The sequence below is a fragment of the Carassius carassius genome, chromosome 7 (assembly GCF_963082965.1).
Source record: "Carassius carassius chromosome 7, fCarCar2.1, whole genome shotgun sequence".
Lineage (NCBI taxonomy): Eukaryota > Metazoa > Chordata > Actinopteri > Cypriniformes > Cyprinidae > Carassius > Carassius carassius.
In genome coordinates this window covers 23,263,279-23,283,448 of record NC_081761.1, presented here as the reverse complement: position 1 = coordinate 23,283,448, position 20,170 = coordinate 23,263,279, and the positions used below count along the sequence as shown (strand labels likewise).

Genomic DNA, 20,170 nt, shown 5'->3' with positions numbered 1-20,170 from the left:
TGATTGACATGTGAAGTCTGAGATAAAAGTGTTGTATTTGAAATCTCTGCATTTTTTTTTTATCTCTTACCATTTACATATTGTTGTAATGAGTTCACAAAGCTGATACTACAGACGAACCGCTATAGTTTGCTCAGAACTCTTTCAACTTACTCTGCCAGTGTCATCTGTCTGTTTCCATCATTCTTTGTCTTTCTCTCACTCTCAGGTAAACCAAATGTGAACAGATATAGCTTTGTAGATACTTTTTTTTTTTTTTTTTTTGCCAAGTTCACACAACCCAGACAGAGATCCAGACACCACACTTCCATCTCTTCTCTGAACTAACTTTCTCTGTCTCTTAAAAAACACACCAATGCTGCGTTTTGATGTTGCTCCTGTGTAAAAAAAAAAAAAGCCTGTGAGAAAAATAGGCTTAAAAATGTGTGGAGAAAAAACAATAAGATTTATTGAGCTTACTAATGGCTGAATGATCATAATATTTTATATACACTATTAATCTTTTTTTTTTTTTAAATTTAAAATACTTTTATCAAGAGAATTAAATGTCAAAATGTTTGACCAAAGCAACTGAGAAAAACCCTTGATTAACTGCCAGTGAATTGTGCATGGCCTTCATGTCAGGACATTTTGGACAACTTGAATGTGCCTAATATGAAAATGGTTAATTTGGGGGGGGGGGGGGGGGGGGTGATCATTTTTTGGGTCTATGGATGAGTGTGTCTTGGTGCAAAAAGAAAAAAAAAGTCTTCACAATAAAATGGAGTGGGACCAGTCTTGTTATGGGGGTGCTTGCTATTACAGGAAGTGGAAATCTTGACTTTTTTTATGGATTCTTTGAAGTATCAGGCCATTTTGTCAAATATTGTGATGCCTTTGGTGCAGAGACTGAGTTTTGATGATCCTTGGACTTTCCAGCAAGACAATCATGCCAGAGTGTATATCTAAATCTACTTCAGATTGGTTCAGGGATCGTGATTGAATGTTATTGAGTGGCCTGTTTAGTCTCCAGATTTAAATCTTATTAAACATATTGAGTGGAATTTGAAGAAAGCATTAAAATGCAAGCACTGTCATGTAATGGCATTTCAATTGTTGAAATTCTACACACTTTTTTTGTTTCAAAGACTTTAGTTGATAAATTTGCTTACATAGATTCTCTAGAAAATTTCTACATTCTCAAAATCACTCAAATGTGTATTAATAAAGTATCTATAGCAGTTTACTGATGACTTGGTTGAACTATTTTAAAACAGAGGGGAAGGGGCCTACTAAAAGGTACAACCCGAATTCCGGAAAAGTTGGGACGTTTTTTAAATTTTAATAAAATGAAAACTAAAGGAATTTCAAATCACATGAGCCAATATTTTATTCACAATAGAACATAGATAACGTAGCAAATGTTTAAACTGAGAAATTTTACACTTTTATCCACTTAATTAGCTCATTTAAAATGTAATGCCTGCTACAGGTCTCAAAAAAGTTGGCACGGGGACAACAAATGGCTAAAAAAGCAAGCAGTTTTGAAAAGATTCAGCTGGGAGAACATCTAGTGATTAATTAAGTTAATTGGTATCAGGTCTGTAACATGATTAGCTATAAAAGCTTTGTCTTAGAGAAGCAGAGTCTCTCAGAAGTAAAGATGGGCAGAGGCTCTCAAATCTGTGAAAGACTGCTTAAAAAAATTGTGGAAAACTTTAAAAACAATTTTCCTCAACGTCAAATTGCAAAGGCTTAGCAAATCTCATCATCTACAGTGCATAACATCATCAAAAGATTCAGAGAAACTGGAGAAATCTCTGTGCGTAAGGGACAAGGCCGGAGACCTTTATTGGATGCCCGTGGTCTTCGGGCTCTCAGAAGACACTGCATCACTCATCGGCATGATTGTGTCAATGACATTACTAAATGGGCCCAGGAATACTTTCAGAAACCACTGTCGGTAAACACAATCCGCCGTGCCATCAGCAGATGCCAACTAAAGCTCTATCATGCAAAAAGGAAGCCATATGTGAACATGGTCCAGAAGCGCCGTTGTGTGCTGTGGGCCAAGGCTCATTTAAAATGGACTATTTCAAAGTGGAATAGTGTTTTATGGTCAGACGAGTCCAAATTTGACATTCTTGTTGGAAATCACGGACGCCGTGTCCTCCGGGCTAAAGAGGAGGGAGACCTTCCAGCATGTTATCAGCGTTCAGTTCAAAAGCCAGCATCTCTGATGGTATGGGGGTGCATAAGTGCATACGGTATGGGCAGCTTGCATGTTTTGGAAGGCTCTGTGAATGCTGAAAGGTATATAAAGGTTTTAGAGCAACATATGCTTCCCTCCAAACGACGTCTATTTCAGGGAAGGCCTTGTTTATTTCAGCAGGACAATGCAAAACCACATACTGCAGCTATAACAACAGCATGGCTTCGTCGTAGAAGAGTCCGGGTGCTAACCTGGCCTGCCTGCAGTCCAGATCTTTCACCTATAGAGAACATTTGGCGCATCATTAAACGAAAAATACGTCAAAGACGACCACGAACTCTTCAGCAGCTGGAAATCTATATAAGGCAAGAATGGGACCAAATTCCAACAGCAAAACTCCAGCAACTCATAGCCTCAATGCCCAGACGTCTTCAAACTGTTTTGAAAAGAAAAGGAGATGCTACACCATGGTAAACATGCCCCGTCCCAACTATTTTGAGACCTGTAGCAGAAATCAAAATTGAAATGAGCTCATTTTGTGCATAAAATTGTAAACTTTCTCAGTTTAAACATTTGCTATGTTATCTATGTTCTATTGTGAATAAAATATTGGCTCATGTGATTTGAAAGTCTTTTAGTTTTCATTTTATTAAAATTTAAAAAACGTCCCAACTTTTCCGGAATTCGGGTTGTAGATATTTCTGTCCTGCATTATATAATGGCTGGTACATGGGGTGTTTCTGCTCAGGTGTCTAAAGGATCTGCCTAGGTTTTGCTCTGCAAGAACACAAATTAGAGGGAACATTGACCATGGGTGTGTTAAATCAATTTAAATGAAATTAGTACCCAGCATCTGCTACCCCTATTTGCCAAGTGCAGGCAGAAGAACATACTGTAGATGCTCCTGCACTGGACTGAAAATATACTGCTGCTTTGATCACAGCTGTATTTTATTACAACCATAACAACATACAGAAATACCCATACTTGACATTACACCTACAACCCCTGACACAATGCAAGTGCTTGTTGAGTTCATGATTGGATACCATTGTAAGGAAGCCATAATCCATGAAAATAAAACGGAACTGTTCATGCCTTATGAAAGATAATGACATACGGGCATTTTAGGCATTTTTGCAGGCGTTGTTAATGCAAATGGAAGCTTTTTACTGAATTGTTAAGTCCTTTATTCTTATTGCGTCACTGCAGAGGATCCATTGGTGAGCAAGACGTAATTTATCCAAATCTGTTCCCATTAAGAAATAGAGCATCCACATCTTGAGTGTCCTTAAGGGTGAGGACATTTTCAGCATTTTTTTAACTATTCCTTTAAATATATAGCTAATTTGTTGGGTTATCCCCAAAAAATTGAACTGTCTGAAGTAACAGGGCGAGTTTGACAAATGGGTGTTATATAAATTATAGCCCAGACACAAAACATTGACTGTGCTGTGTGCTAAGGTGTTTATTAGATCAAACAAGGATTTCAAAGCCATGTTGTTGCCAAAAAGGTATTAGCAGTATATTTTGCTCATATTTTAACGTTTAAGTGTTGTTTATTGTTTTAGGGTATGAAAGGTTATTGATAGTCATCAGGAGTAGCATGCCAGTTATTGATTTGTTTTCTTGTTTTGAAAGAGAAATTGACTATTAGCATACACAACTTTTTTAAATTAGCACATGTTTTGGGAAAAACTGAGGGGGAAAATGCTGATTAGAAATTCCTAGAAGTTGCATGCAGAACAGCGTAAATGTACTTTAATTAATAAATTACTTTAAATAATAAATTTAAAGGAACAAAAGCACAGTTGCTGATGTTCTGCAGCGATGTACAGTAATTGAACCATTAATTATAATTTCCTGTCTTTTGGAAGTTTTCATCTGCTGCAAACTAAATGTTCAATATGAGACAATTTAAATTCAATTTTTTTTTTAACTAGCTGTTATTAAGCCTCTCATTAAAAAAAAACATAACTTGACCCTAAAGAATTCCTTAATTACAGTCCTATCTCGAATCTCCCTTTTCTGTCAAAGATACTAGAAAAGGTATCATCAAAACTATGTTCCTTCTTAGAGAGAAAAAAGTATTTGTGAGGGTTTCCAATCAGGATTACTGAGAGCTCTCATATCATCTGATCATGGTTGTATCTCTCTATTAGTGCTATTGGATCGATGCATTCGGCACTATTGAGTACATTATGGAGTACCCCAAGGCTCAGTACTGGGACCCTTACTTTTCAAGATTTACATGTTACCCTTGGGAGATATCATCAGGAGACATGGTGTTAGCTTTCACTGTTAAGATGATGACACTCGGCTCTATATTTCTTCGTGACCTTGATGACACATACCAATTTAATAGATATAGATATAATAGATATAAAAAACTGGATGACTAGTAATTTCTTACTGTGAAATTGTGAAAAAACTGTGATGTTAATTATCGGACAAAAAAACCTACAATGACCTAGAACTAAATCACAGCTGATTCTTTTGGTATTTGATTCTGAACTGATTCTGTGCTAATGTTATGAGCGCGGGTAAACCGAGGGCTTGAATGAAGGGGCATTCTGGCGAAACGTAAGTTCATTTAATAACAAATACATCGCAATGGTTTATGTATAGTGGTTTCTGAGCTGATGACACCTAATTTATTTACTTTATATCTTCAAGACTTAAATCCTCATATGCACATTATTGCTGTTACTGTATTTGGGTGCGTTGTTGCAAAACTTAATTGTAAACTTTTCATGATTATGAGGTTTTTAACTGACTAAAGTTATGATTACTGACTTTATATATTTGAATGTTTGATAGACGTGACACAATTGCGTCATCGCAAATGACGTCATTACGTCGAGTGTAAAAGAACCGGTGAATTATTGAATCGAACTGTCCGAAAGAACCGGTTCGCGGAAAAGAATCGAACTTCCCATCACTACTTGATATACCAGTTATGACCATGACCGTCTAAACAAGCTAGGGCTAGTTATAAAAACCTCAGGGCAACAATACTGATTCTGACCCAAATCATTTGCTGAAACAAAAAGAGAAAAAACAACTGAACCCAGGCTGAGTTGGTTGTAGTGATGTGTCGTTCTTGAACGATTCGTTCATTTTGAACGAATCTTTAATGTGACTCGGGAAGAACGAGTCGTCTCGGGGAGTGATTCGTTCAGTCGCGCATGCGCATTATTCTATAGGTTCTGTTCTAGTAGTAGTGATTCACCATACATGTCTATGGATTCACCTGTCAGTCAATGGAGTCTTGAGCCGGAAAGAGAATTGATTAGTTCATAGTTCGGGTCTATCGGGTTTTTGACTCGTTCCTTAATCACGTGACAGCCCCATACGCTAACCCAATGCAGTCTGAGCCGGAAAGAGAATTGATTAGTTTATAGTTCGGGTCTTTCGGGTTTTTGACTCGTTCCTTAATCACGTGACAGCCACATACGCTAAAACCAATGCAATATGAGCCGGAAAGAGAATTGATTAGTTCATAGTTCGGGTCTTTCGGGTTTTTGACTCGTTCCTTAATCACGTGACAGCCACATACGCTAAAACCAATGCAATATGAGCCGGAAAGAGAATTGATTAGTTCATCTCATGAGTCTTCGGGTCGGGTCGAGTCGTTCCTTAATCACGTGATGGCCCGTACGCTAAAACCATAGACAGTAAAAGAATGCAGTATTGAGTCGGAGAGAGAATTGATTAGTTAATCTTTCGGTTCTTCGGGTTGTTCGTTCTTTTGTCCCGTGATGTGACAACATTGGCTAGAGTAATTATTAAATCAGATTGTCTGTATAAACCATACTTTTGTAACATATGACACTTTATAAACATAAAAAAAAACTGTGTACATACTTTTGAATTGTTGTTTATTGTTTATTTTTATGCCATTAAAGCTTTGTAACAAAGAGGACAACTATTCCAAAATAAATCAAAATAATAAAAAAGTATAATAAAGATAAAACTAAAAGATAATAAAGCCACAGGGTCTAATAACCTTAACAAATGAACTTTAAAAGTACAATATAAAAAAAGAAAAAAAAGAAAAACTAAATATTGCACAACAAGCTTTGCTTTTTTATATATAATAATTTAAAATGAATACATTTTAAAATAAATAACACTTTTGTGCCAAAATAAAAACTTTATATCAAAGAGTATAACTATTCCCCAAATAATTTTAAACCATTTAAATAAAAATAAATGAAAATGAAGAGATACTAAAGCTACGGAGCCTTATAACAATAACAAATTACCTTTAAAATCACAACAACAACAAAAATATTGCACAACAAGCTAGTCTTTTTCTAAATAAATAAAAATAAATAAGCTTTAAAATAAATAACACACTGTGGCTATATTTTTAGGACTTGCTTTAAGGCATGTTTGCATTAAAAAAAAACAAGCTCCCTGACCTTGGATGGGCTGAGTCTGTTTCTTCTATCTGAGATAATCTGCCCAGTTTTAGAAAAACTCTTTCAGATGGCACAGATGTGGCCACAATGCAAAGTCTTGTCTTTGTGACTTCAGAAAGGCTTTTGTATACTGGTGAACATCTCCTCCACCAGGCCAGAGGGTCTGATGTGCGGGGTAAGAGTGGCTTTGCAAGGTAGGCCTGCACCTTTATAGCATCTGAGGTCTTAGAAGAGGGAGCAGAAGACCTCAAGCTTGCTACCCTCTCGTCAAAGTCTTCCCAAAACATGGCCCCTGCACTGGCAGTAGCACCAGGATCTGAAGTATCCTCCACACTCTGAGCTGGGTTAAAACTGTTAAAGCTGAAGTTATCATAACCTTAATGTTTTAAACTAACATTAATAATTCAAATTCAAAATTTTATTTGCTTTTAATGTATATGTCATTATGTCCTTTTTTGAGCAATCTTCTTATACATATATTACACCAATATGTCAAGTCTGCCTAGGAAAAGCAATTATTATACTAGCAAACTCAAAATTGGAGTAAAAATGAACAAACTAGTATAAATACTTTTTTTTACAGTAAGTAAGTAAGTACAAGTATTATATAGCCTAGTGTTTATTTACCGATAGACAGTCAAAAAGACAAATTAATCAATATTTTATTTATAACAGGGTTTTATTTATTTATAAAATAATAACAAACCACAGATCCTCAACAAACAGTAACAAAAACACAGTGACAGAAATGTCAGAAATAGCGTATGGGTCTGTCACGTGATTAAGGAACGAGTCAAACTCGACCCGAGACCCGAAAGACTCATGAGATGAACTAATCAATTCTCTTTCCGGCTCAAGACTGCGTTAGTTTTGCGTATGTGGCTGTCACGTGATTAAGGAATGACTTAAACCCGAGGACTCTTGTCAGATAAGAGGTGAAGTGAGCTAATCACAGACTGAAGACCCAGGTAAAGAAGGAATTTTTTTTTCTGTATCTTATAGCATTTTAGTTTTGTATTGTTTTTAGTGGGATCAACGTTTGCGTAAGTACTAGATGTGTTGGGGAAGTAACACATAACATTTTCATTACATTTTGCTAAAATGAACGAAATGACTCGAAAAAAGATTCGTTCATTTTGCTGAACGAGACTCAAAAGTCCGAGTCGTTAAAATGATCCGAACTTCCCATCACTAGTTGGTTGACCTTTTCGCTGGTTTTAGAATGGTTTTGACCACGACTATATCTGGTCAGGCTGGGAAACCAGCTAAAGACCAGCCAACCTTGTGCTCTATTATTAATAAGAATATTTAAATAGTTAGGACTATCGTTTTGAGACGGGGGCGTGTCTGATGTGAGGATAAGAGTGATATGCGCACCGCGCGCATCAATGAAGCCCGACAGCAGTTCGTGCGATGGTGAGTAACCCATCAGATCATCATTCAGAATGATTCTTTAAAAGCTTTTTATCTTTTATTTTCACATTTAATTACCTATATTAATTTTTCACTATATAACACATTTTCCTTTCGATGCGGTTTGGTTTCTATAGTTTATCTTCACTGTTGTAGTGGTTTTGCCGGTTCTGTCTGGAGCCGGACTGGCGGCAGATGAACCCACTTACCGGCGTACGGATTCGGCCACCAGACAGCAGCTGCGGTGTAAAAGGTGTCCGCAGGGGAACTCGCCTGGGTGCGCACTGCACAAGCTCCAGCGAGACGGACTGCGTGCCGTGCGGAGTTCACGGAGTTCTGGAACTACATCCCGGAATGCCTGCGGTGCGACGCGTACTCCGATCATCAGCCGGTTGTTCGGCCGTGTAACGGAACCGTGAACACAGTCTGCGAATGTGAGGCCGGATTCTACTGGGATCAGCACTTCTGCAGGAGACACAGCGAGTGCAAACCGGGTCACGTACTCAAAGCTTCAGGTGTGTGTGTAACTGCCAAACATGTATTTATATTTTTATATTTATTACTTTTAAATTGAAATTAAATAAAAGTTCATAAGTCACAAATCACTATAATAACTATAACAGATAGTTATTATTATTATTATTATTATTATTATTATTATTATTATTATTATTATTATTATATGTATATATATATATATATTAGTGGTGGGCCGTTATCGGCGTTAACGGGAGACTCTTATCGGGCGATAAAAAAAATATCGCCGTTAATCTATTCTCAAAATTGGGTTGGGAGCTGGCCCAGACAGCACGTTCGGTCTTACCAACGTTGCCAATTGGAGGGCACCAGCGGCAAAGTATCGGAAGGGGTTTTTCCCCCTGCACACCAAAAAACTTAGGTGGGTAAACCATCGGCGGGATGAGTCTACAGCCACTCCAATTCATGCACACTCTGGAGATCGGCGGAAGAACCGTGAGGAACCATTTTGCCGATCCCGCTTCTTTTTTTTTTAAATTTTTTTTTTTTCACAATGCTGCTGCCTAGATCTAACTGTTGGTCCACATGTAAGCGCGAAGGTGTTGAACTTTTGTAAAATCTGTATGCCACAATTTATATGATGATAATACCCAACAAACATGAGACGTCCAAAACAGGTTCAGAAAAAAAGATATAAAAACGTTTGCAATTAAAACGACAAAATGAGTTCTGATTCAAAAAACGTAAACATATAGTCTTTGTGAGAAATTTTGTTTAGATTTAATGTTATCTTTATATAAATTAATTTTCAAGCGCGGGCCAAAATCTATACTGCATCTCTTTTGAGTAGAATTTTTCAAGTGTGATTTACAAAAGTAAATTGCCTTTTTTTTTAACCAAGGGGGCGTTTAGGTGGCGCGTGCGCGCACGTTTTTATGCGCGTGATCAAATCTACACAGAAGCATCGCCTCGGTAGTAATAACGGACTCTCTTGTGTTCAGGTATGTTTATCCATTTCAAACACAAAATTTGCAGGCCTGTATGTGTTTATTTTGTTTTGTGTACTTATTTTTTAATTGAAAAATATTCTTTTGTTGGAAAAACGTCGAGTTTTCTGATAAATGTTTTCGATAAACGGATGACAGAAATTGGCGCCGGAGGATTAACAAACGTTAGCAGCTAACGTAACGTGTTTTTAGACTTGGTTAAGGTAGTTGTTTTAACTAGGCTAACTGTTGACTTGGTTTGTTATTATTAACTGACTGTTAATATGTTCGCGTATTAAATATTTTCACAAAAGCCCTGATTTATCGTCAGATAAGACACCTATATATAGAGTATAGATACTCTTTTGATCCTGTGAGGAAAATTTGGTCTCTGCATTTATCCCATCCATGATTAGTGAAACACACAGAGCACACAGTGAACACGCAGTGAGGTGAAGCACACACAAACCAGAGCAGTGCTACAGTGGCGCTCGGGAAGCAGTGAGGGGTTAGGTGCCTTGCTCAAGGGCACTTCAGCCATGGATGTGGGCATGGGAGAGCAGTCAAAGACAATGTAATACAGCAGGTTGTGAAATGGGATTAGTTAAATGTATCTTTTACTTTACAGATAACTAAACTGTCATTGTCTGGTGGGAAGAGTTTAAAGGAAACCGTTTGGAGAGTCTGCACAAAAATATTTGATCAGAATCTTTCAACCCAGCTGAACTGGTGCGGTAGGGGTCAGAAGACAGGCCTTAAATCACGGCCTGTTCATCAGGTACTCCTGAGTAAGTCCTACAATGTGTTGAAGCAACATTCTGTCACTATTTATATACTGTCCTCACACTATTCTCAACCAAATGTCTTTTAAGGTTTTTTTTTTTGTTTGTTTTTTTTTGTGTAAAATGCTCTGACTTTTCGGAATGGTCTTTATAGAAACGAAGATACAGACTTTTGTGCTACTGTCTTATTTTTTCCCCTGTTGCTTTATTTATTTTTTGTTTAGGTGCTGTGTTAAGAAATCCGGCTCAACAAAATTCCACCGAGGCTGACATTGAGATGACCGTGAGAAACTGGCTGCGGCTGAGCAGGGACAGGAATGGGGGGCGGCAAACATAGGCGCCGATTTATGTTTTTCTCCGTGGGTGCTCAAGGGCGCACGCCATTTAAAAAATAAAAAAATAGACTAGGCTATTCAAAAAATATTGCATTTCAGAACCTTAGGCTAATGGACAGCGGCCGATACAAACAAACACAACAGCGTCACTTCTCAAAAATACAAACAGGATTGGAGATGAAAAGTTTAACTGACACGTAACCGCTAATGCGTTCAGCTTCTTGGGAAATTAATGTTTTGTAAATATTGATTAATAAACTATTGCGAAAGGACAGCGTTTCCATTAACCGATTGTTGCGACTAAAATAATGAGTTTCTGGGAATGTCTACCTCATTTATGTTTCGAGGTTTCTTTTGATAGTGGCATGGCTTTTCTTTGAGGTTTCGAATCCATTATTCATATAGGCTAAAAAATATTTTTTTATTTTATGTATTTAACAAAGAACTCGTATTCTGTCCAAAAGTAGGCTACTTTTGTGTCCATTAGTTTTTCCTCTTTTAAACCGTATATAGGCCTATACTTGAGCAGAAAAATGTTCCCATTTAAACCCTGTTACGAACTTTAAGGAGTCTAGGGAATGTACCGTAACATTTACATATTAACGTACTGCTGGGTATGAAATGAGGTGGAAGAACATGACAGACAAAACTTTGAAAGATAAAAAATACTGGACGTTTATTCACAAAAAGCCAAAGCCACTAGATCCAGTAAAATAACAATAATAATGTGCGCTATGTACAAGGTGAAAATGTAAACGAACAAACAATAAAATGGGAAAAGAACGAAAGCGGCGCCAAAGGAAAGAACAAAATATAAGAAAACAATCCTTAATCTAAACCTAACCAAAGCAAAATGTAGAAAATAAACCGAAATCTTCAGTGCAGTTTTTTTTATAACAAATCTGTCCATTTTAGTCTGATTAATGATTAGTGATTACGGAAAGCAGTAAATGATTACATACTCGCACGGCACTGTATAGTGGGGGATGGGACGTTTTCAGAAACGCTGTGATTGGTGGATAGAATATGGAACATGCATGCGACTGGTTATGTCACTGTCACTGACAACAACATAACCAATCACAGTGTGGCAGACGCTTCATAGCGCCAACTGCAATGTTTAATTTTAAATAAATGTAGCCAACTGGCAGTCTGGCACTGGCACACGTGGGTGCTCATTTTCCGTGGGTGCTCGGTATTTTCCGTGGGTGCTCGAGCCCCGGAGCACCCACGGTATCGGCGCCTATGCTGGGGGGTCTATACTAAGCAAGCTATGATGACTTTCACCTTGATATTTTATATAACCGACTGGCTGAGGCCAGCCTAAAAGGATGCTCAGGACAGTTGACGGGCCGAAAGCTAATCTTTTTCACGTCTTTTTAAGCCAATTACCACTTGTCGATTTAAACATTAAAGTATCCAAAAACAAGACGCGGAAAAGCTGAACTGAGTAGCTGGTTACTCGCGTGCTGTGTTCGGTGCGCACGAGAGAGCAGGGTATCATGGACAGCGACACTGAACCGAGCTCTCTTCTGCGAAGTTCTCCTCGAAGTCCCTCCTGCACCCGTGCGAACAAATACAAATCAGTTTGAACAAACAAAAAGATGTGAAAGAGCCCAATTCAGCACCCGCTGTGTTCTGGTGTTCAGGGCTCACGCAGAGAAATGCGTCTCAAAACGCTTGAACACCAAATTTGCTTCTTTTTGCTCTTGTGCTGACAAATACATACAAAATATGTCAAAATACCCGCCTGTTATAATAACCGTCAGTTATTTCTTAAGTGAAAGTAAACAGTTGAGGAAAAAAATGGGTTGTGTATTATTTTGGATGTGTTCATCATCTCTTAAAGTGACCGCGCCTAATTTAGCTACTAGCTACTGTAATGTTAATCAAAGAAAATGAAAGAAAATCACTCACTGCTCTTGACTGAATTACTTTTTAGTTTTAACAAGAATTTATGCATAGTCAAACCAAAAACTATTCAGACACCAGATATAATTTTTATTGTTTATATTTTACTAGTAGGTACAGGACACTTATTCGTTTATGTAAGTGAGTATAGCAAAATTAAGCGAACTGTGACGTATTATACCCAAAGAATCTTCATACAGTGAACTATACTGGTGAAATTGATAAAAATTGTATATCTATCTATCTATCTATCTATCTATCTATCTATCTATCTATCTATCTATCTATCTATCTATATAAAATTGGCTAATGCAACCTTTTCACACCACAGTCTGAACAAAATTAATTATTGCTTGGTAATTGGTCAACAAAGTATTGATAGTAGTGTAAATATTGTCATAATAACAGTAGTCTGTAGTTATGGCTGATTGTAATCAATTACATACATTTCTAAGTTAAAACATTATCAAGATGAATTTGTTCTAACACAGTTTAAGTCCTTGTCATATTTTATAACCATTTTTCAAGCGATAGCAACTAAACTGTAATGTAATGTGAGAAATGTTGAAGGTGTCTGAATAAATTTTGGTTTGATTGTATATTTAATTTTTACATTACAGACTATCCAGTGCTATTTTACATTTAATTATTTGATTTCTGTACCTGGACACCTACAAACTTGAAAAAAAAAACTTAAACAGTGTGTAAATAGCACAAATAAATAAAAATGAACGAACATACAAATTAAACCATTTCAAACAGGGCCCACTGGTACAACCTTCCCCGGGGCCCCGCAAACCCCAGCTACGGCCCTGTGTGTATATATATATATACCGGTGCATATACACACACACACACACACACACACAAACATACATATATATATATATATATGTAATGTGTTATAGTTATTAAGATATATATATATAGTAAAATTCCATCACCTTAATAATAATTGTCTTAACTTAATATTAACTTGATATCACACATTTGATGATTTATTTTATATAACATCAATAACTCACAGTTTTGTCTTAATATCATACATTTAAAAACCTTTTTTTTTCTCTCTCGTTTTTTTTTTTTTTTTCAGAACAGCAACAGTAGCATTAATAAATTATTACTAACTATTAATACAATTTTAGAACAATTCACAATGTCAATTAATATTTAGTTTAACTTTTTTCCCCCAAGTGAAACTATATTTTGTTTAGGGTTGCTGAGCAACCGTTGAGCTCATCAGAAGAACTCTTTGAACTCTTTTGAACTTGATGTTCCAATCATTAAATTCTTAGTGGGTTTTGTCACACAATTCTTTTTTTGTTGGCTGTGGTCAGACAGCAGTGAGAGTGTCTGCCCTGGCTTTATTCAAACTGTGATTCATGTGAAGATGGATCATGGAGACTATTGTGTTATATTTGATTATGTGTCTGCAGGGACACCACACAGAGACAGGGTGGCATGATAATATGTGTGCAACCTGTGACCAGCTCACACTAAAAGGTATAGGAACACATGTTCACAATTACTTAGCAACTGCACAGACAACCACCCAGATCCCCATAGCAACAGCACAGACAACCACCCAGATCACCATAGCAACTGCACAGGCAACCACCCAGATCACCATAGCAACTGCAAAGACAACCACCCAGATCACCATAGCAACTGTGCAGACAACCACCCAGTTCACCATAGCAACAGCACCTACAACCAACCACTCAGATCACAGACAACCACCCAGATCACCATAGCAACAGCACAGACAACCACCCAGATCACCATAGCAACTGGACAGACAACCACGCAGATCACCATAGCAACTGCACAGACAACCACCCAGATCACCATAGCAACTGCACAGAAAACCACCCAGTTCACCATAGCAACAGCACCTACAACCACTCAGATCAGAGACAACCACCCAGATCACCAAAGCAACTGCACAGACAACCACCCAGATCACAGACATCCACCCAGATCACCATAGCAACTGCACAGACAACCACTCACATTACAGACAACCACCCAAATCACCATAGCAACTGCACAGACAACCACCCAAATCACCATAACAACTGCACAGACAACCATCCAGATCACAGACAACCACCCAGATCACCATAACAACTGCACAGACAGCAACCCAGATCACCATAGCAACTGCACAGACAACCACCCAGATCACAGACATCCACCCAGATCACCATAGCAACTGCACAGACAACCACTCAGATCACAGACAACCACCCAAATCACCATAGCAATTGCACAGACAACCAACCAAATCATCATAACAACTGCACAGACAACCATCCAGATCACAGACAACCGCCCAGATCACCATAGTAACTGCACAGACGACCACACAGATCACAATAGCAACTGCACAGACAACCACCCAGATCACCATAGCAACTGCACAGACAACCACCAGATCACCATAACAACCCCAGAGACAACCACCCAGATCACCATAGCAACAGCACAGACTACCACCCAGATCACCATAACAACTGCACAGAAAACCACCCAGATTACCATAGCAACTGGACAGACAACCACCCAGATCACCATAGCAACAGCACAGACAAACACCCAGATCACCATAGCAACTGCACAGACAACCACGCAGATCACCATAGCAACTGCACAGACAACCACCCAGATCACCATAGCAACTACACAGACAACCACCCAGTTTACCATAGCAACAGCACCTACAACCACTCAGATCACAGACAACCACCCAGATCACCATAGCAACTGGACAGACAACCACCCAGATCACCATAGCAACAGCACAGACAACCACTCAGATCACAGACAACCACCCAGATCACCATAGCAACTGCACAGACAACCACCCAGATCACCATAACAACTGGACAGACAACGACTCACATCACAGACAACCACCCAAATCACCAGAGCAACTGCACAGACAACCACCCAAATCACCATAACAACTGCACAGACAACCATCCAGATCACAGACAACCACCCAGATCACCATAACAACTGGACAGACCGCAGCCCAGATCACCATAGCAACTGCACAGACAACCACCCAGATCAAAGACATCCACCCAGATCACCATAGTAACTGCATAGACAACCACTCAGATCACAGACAAGCACCCAAATCACCATAGCAATTGTACAGACAACCACCCAAATCACCATAACAACTGCACAGACAACCATCCAGATCACAGACAACTGCCCAGATCACCATAGTAACTGCACAGACGACCACACAGATCACAATAGCAACTGCACAGACAACCACCCAGATCACCATAGCAACTGCACAGACAACCACCAGATCACCATAACAACTCCACAGACAACCACCCAGATCACCATAGCAATTGTACAGACAACCACCCAAATCACCATAACAACTGCACAGACAACCATCCAGATCACAGACAACCGCCCAGATCACCATAGTAACTGCACAGACGACCACACAGATCACAATAGCAACTGCACAGACAACCATCCAGATCACCATAGCAACTGCACAGACAACCACCGGATCACCATAACAACTCCACAGACAACCACCCAGATCACCATAGCAACTACACAGACAACCACCCAGATCACCATAGCAACTGCATAGACAACCACCCACATCACCATAGCAACTGCACAGACAACCACCCAGATTACCATAGCAACTGCACAGACAACCACTCCGATCACAAACAACCACCCAAATCACCATATCAACTGCACACACAACCACCCAGATCACAGACAACCCCCCAGATCACCACAGCAACTACACAGACAACCACCCAGATCACAGACAACCACCCAGATCACCATAGCTACAGCACAGACAACCACTAAGATCACAGACAACCACCCAGATCATCATAGCAACTGCACAGGCAACCACCCAAATCACCATAACAACTGCACAGACAACCACTCAGATCACAGACAACCACCCAAATCACCATAACAATTGCACAGACAACCACCCAGATCACCAAAACAACTGCACAGACAGCCACCCAGATCACCATAGCAACTGCACAGACAACCACTCAGATCACAGGCAACCACCCAAATCACCATAGCAACTGCACAGACAACACCCAGATCACCATAGCAACTGCACAGACAACCACCCAGATCACCATAGCAACTGCACAGACAACCACTCAGATCACCATAGCGACTGCACAGACAACCACCCAGATCACCATAGCAACTGCACAGACAACCACCCAGATTACCATAGCAACTGCACAGACAACCACTCCGATCACAAACAACCACCCAAATCACCATATCAACTGCACAGACAACCACCCAGATCACAGACAACCCCCCAGATCACCACAGCAACTACACAGACAACCACCCAGATCACAGACAACCACCCAGATCACCATAGCTACAGCACAGACAACCACTAAGATCACAGACAACCACCCAGATCATCATAGCAACTGCACAGGCAACCACCCAAATCACTATAACAACTGCACAGACAACCACCCAGATCACCATAGCAACTGCACAGACAACCACTCAGATCACAGACAACCACCCAAATCACCATAACAATTGCACAGACAACCACCCAGATCACCAAAACAACTGCACAGACAGCCACCCAGATCACCATAGCAACTGCACAGACAACCACTCAGATCACAGGCAACCACCCAAATCACCATAGCAACTGCACAGACAACACCCAGATCACCATAGCAACTGCACAGACAACCACCCAGATCACCATAGCAACTGCACAGACAACCACTCAGATCACCATATCGACTGCACAGACAACCACCCAGATCACAATAGCAACTGCACAGACAACCATCCAGATCACAGACAACCACCCAGATCACCACAGCAACTGCACAGACAACCACCCAGATCACAGACAACCACCCAGATCACCATAGCAACAGCAAAGACAACTACTAAGATCACAGACAACCCCCCAGATCACCACAGCAACTGCACAGACAACCACCCAGATCACCATAGCAACAGCACAGACAACCACTTAAATCACAGACAACCACCCAGATCACCATAGGAACTGCACAGACAACCACCCAGATCACCATAGCAACTGCACAGACAACCACCCAGATCACCATAGCAACAGCACAGACAACCACTCAGATCACAGACAACCACCCAGATCAGCATAGTAACTGCACAGACAACCCCAAGAACACCATAGTAACTGCACAGACAACCTCGCAGATCACCAAAGCAACTGCACAGTCAACCACCCAGATTACCATAGCAACTGCACAGACAACCACTCAGTTCACAAACAACCACCCAAATCACCATATCAACTGCACAGACAACCACCAAGATCACCATTGCAACTGAACAGACAACCACCCAGATTACAGACAACCCCCCAGATCACCACAGCAACTGCACAGACAACCACCCAGATCACCATAGCAACAGCTCAGGCAACCACTAAGATCACCACAGCAACTGCACAGGCAACCACCCAGATCACCATAGCAACTGCACAGACAACCACCCAGATCACCATAGCAACTGCACAGACAACCACCCAGATCACCATAGCGACAGCACAGACAATCACTCAGATCACAGACAACCACCCAAATCACCATATCAACTGCACAGATCACAGACAACCCCCCAGATCACCACAATTCAATTCAATTCAATTCAGGTTTATTTGTATAGCGCTTTTTACAATACAAATCGTTACAAAGCAACTTTCCAGAAAATTACTGCACACAGCAATCACTCAGATCACAGACAACCACCCAGATCACCATAGCAACTGTACAGACAACCACCCAGATTACCATAGCAACTGCACAGACAACCACTCCGATCACAAACAACCACCCAGATCAACATAGCAACAGCACAGACAACCACTCAGATCACAGACAACCACCCAGATCATCATAGCAACTGCACAGACAACCACCCAAATCACCATAACAACTGCACAGACAACCACCCAGATCACCATAGCAACTGCACAGTCAACCACTCAGATCACAGACAAGCACCCAAATCACCATAGCAATTGTACAGACAGCCACCCAAATCACCATAACAACTGCACAGACAACCATCCAGATCACAGACAACTGCCCAGATCACCATAGTAACTGCACAGACGACCACACAGATCACAATAGCAACTGCACAGACAACCACCCAGATCACCATAGCAACTGCACAGACAACCACCAGATCACCATAACAACTCCACAGACAACCACCCAGATCACCATAGCAATTGTACAGACAACCATCCAGATCACAGACAACCGCCCAGATCACCATAGTAACTGCACAGACGACCACACAGATCACAATAGCAACTGGACAGACAACCACCCAGATCACCATAGCAACTGCACAGACAACCACCGGATCACCATAACAACTCCACAGACAACCACCCAGATCACCATAGCAACTGCACAGACAACCACCCAGATCACCATAGCAACTGCATAGACAACCACCCACATCACCATAGCAACTGCACAGACAACCACCCAGATTACCATAGCAACTGCACAGACAACCACTCCGATCACAAACAACCACCCAAATCACCATATCAACTGCACAGACAACCACCCAGATCACAGACAACCACCCAGATCACCACAGCAACTACACAGACAACCACCCAGATCACCATAGCTACAGCACAGACAACCACTAAGATCACAGACAACCACCCAGATCATCATAGCAACTGCACAGGCAACCACCCAAATCACCATAACAACTGCACAGACAACCACCCAGATCACCATAGCAACTGCACAGACAACCACTCAGATCACAGACAACCACCCAAATCACCATAACAATTGCACAGACAACCACCCAGATCACCAAAACAACTGCACAGACAGCCACTCAGATCACCATAGCAACTGCACAGACAACCACTCAGATCACAGGCAACCACCCAAATCACCATAGCAACTGCACAGACAACCACCCAGATCACCATAGCAACTGCACAGACAACCACCCAGATCACCATAGCAACTGCACAGACAACCACTCAGATCACCATAGCGACTGCACAGACAACCACCCAGATCACAATAGCAACTGCACAGACAACCATCCAGATCACAGACAACCACCCAGATCACCACAGCAACTGCACAGACAACCACCCAGTTCACAGACAACCACCCAGATCACCAAAGCAACAGCACAGACAACTACTAAGATCACAGACAACCCCCCAGATCACCACAGAAACTACACAGACAACCACCCAGATCACCATAGCAACAGCACAGACAACCACTTAAATCACTGACAACCACCCAGATCACCATAGGAACTGCACAGACAACCACCCAGATCACCATAGCAACTGCACAGACAACCACCCAGATCACCATAGCAACAGCACAGACAACCACTCAGATCACAGACAACCACCCAGATCAGCATAGTAACTGCACAGACAACCCCAAGAACACCATAGTAACTGCACAGACAACCACGCAGATCACCAAAGCAACTGCACAGTCAACCACCCAGATTACCATAGCAACTGCACAGACAACCACTCAGATCACAAACAACCACCCAAATCACCATATCAACTGCACAG

The 20,170-nt window shown here is 40.5% G+C and overlaps 1 pseudogene; it reads left to right on the top strand.

Moving 5' to 3' along the window:
- The first annotated feature begins 8,188 nt into the window (after positions 1–8,188).
- The window catches only part of LOC132143093 (uncharacterized), a 40,302-nt pseudogene continuing 28,320 nt past the window's right edge, over positions 8,189–20,170 (top strand).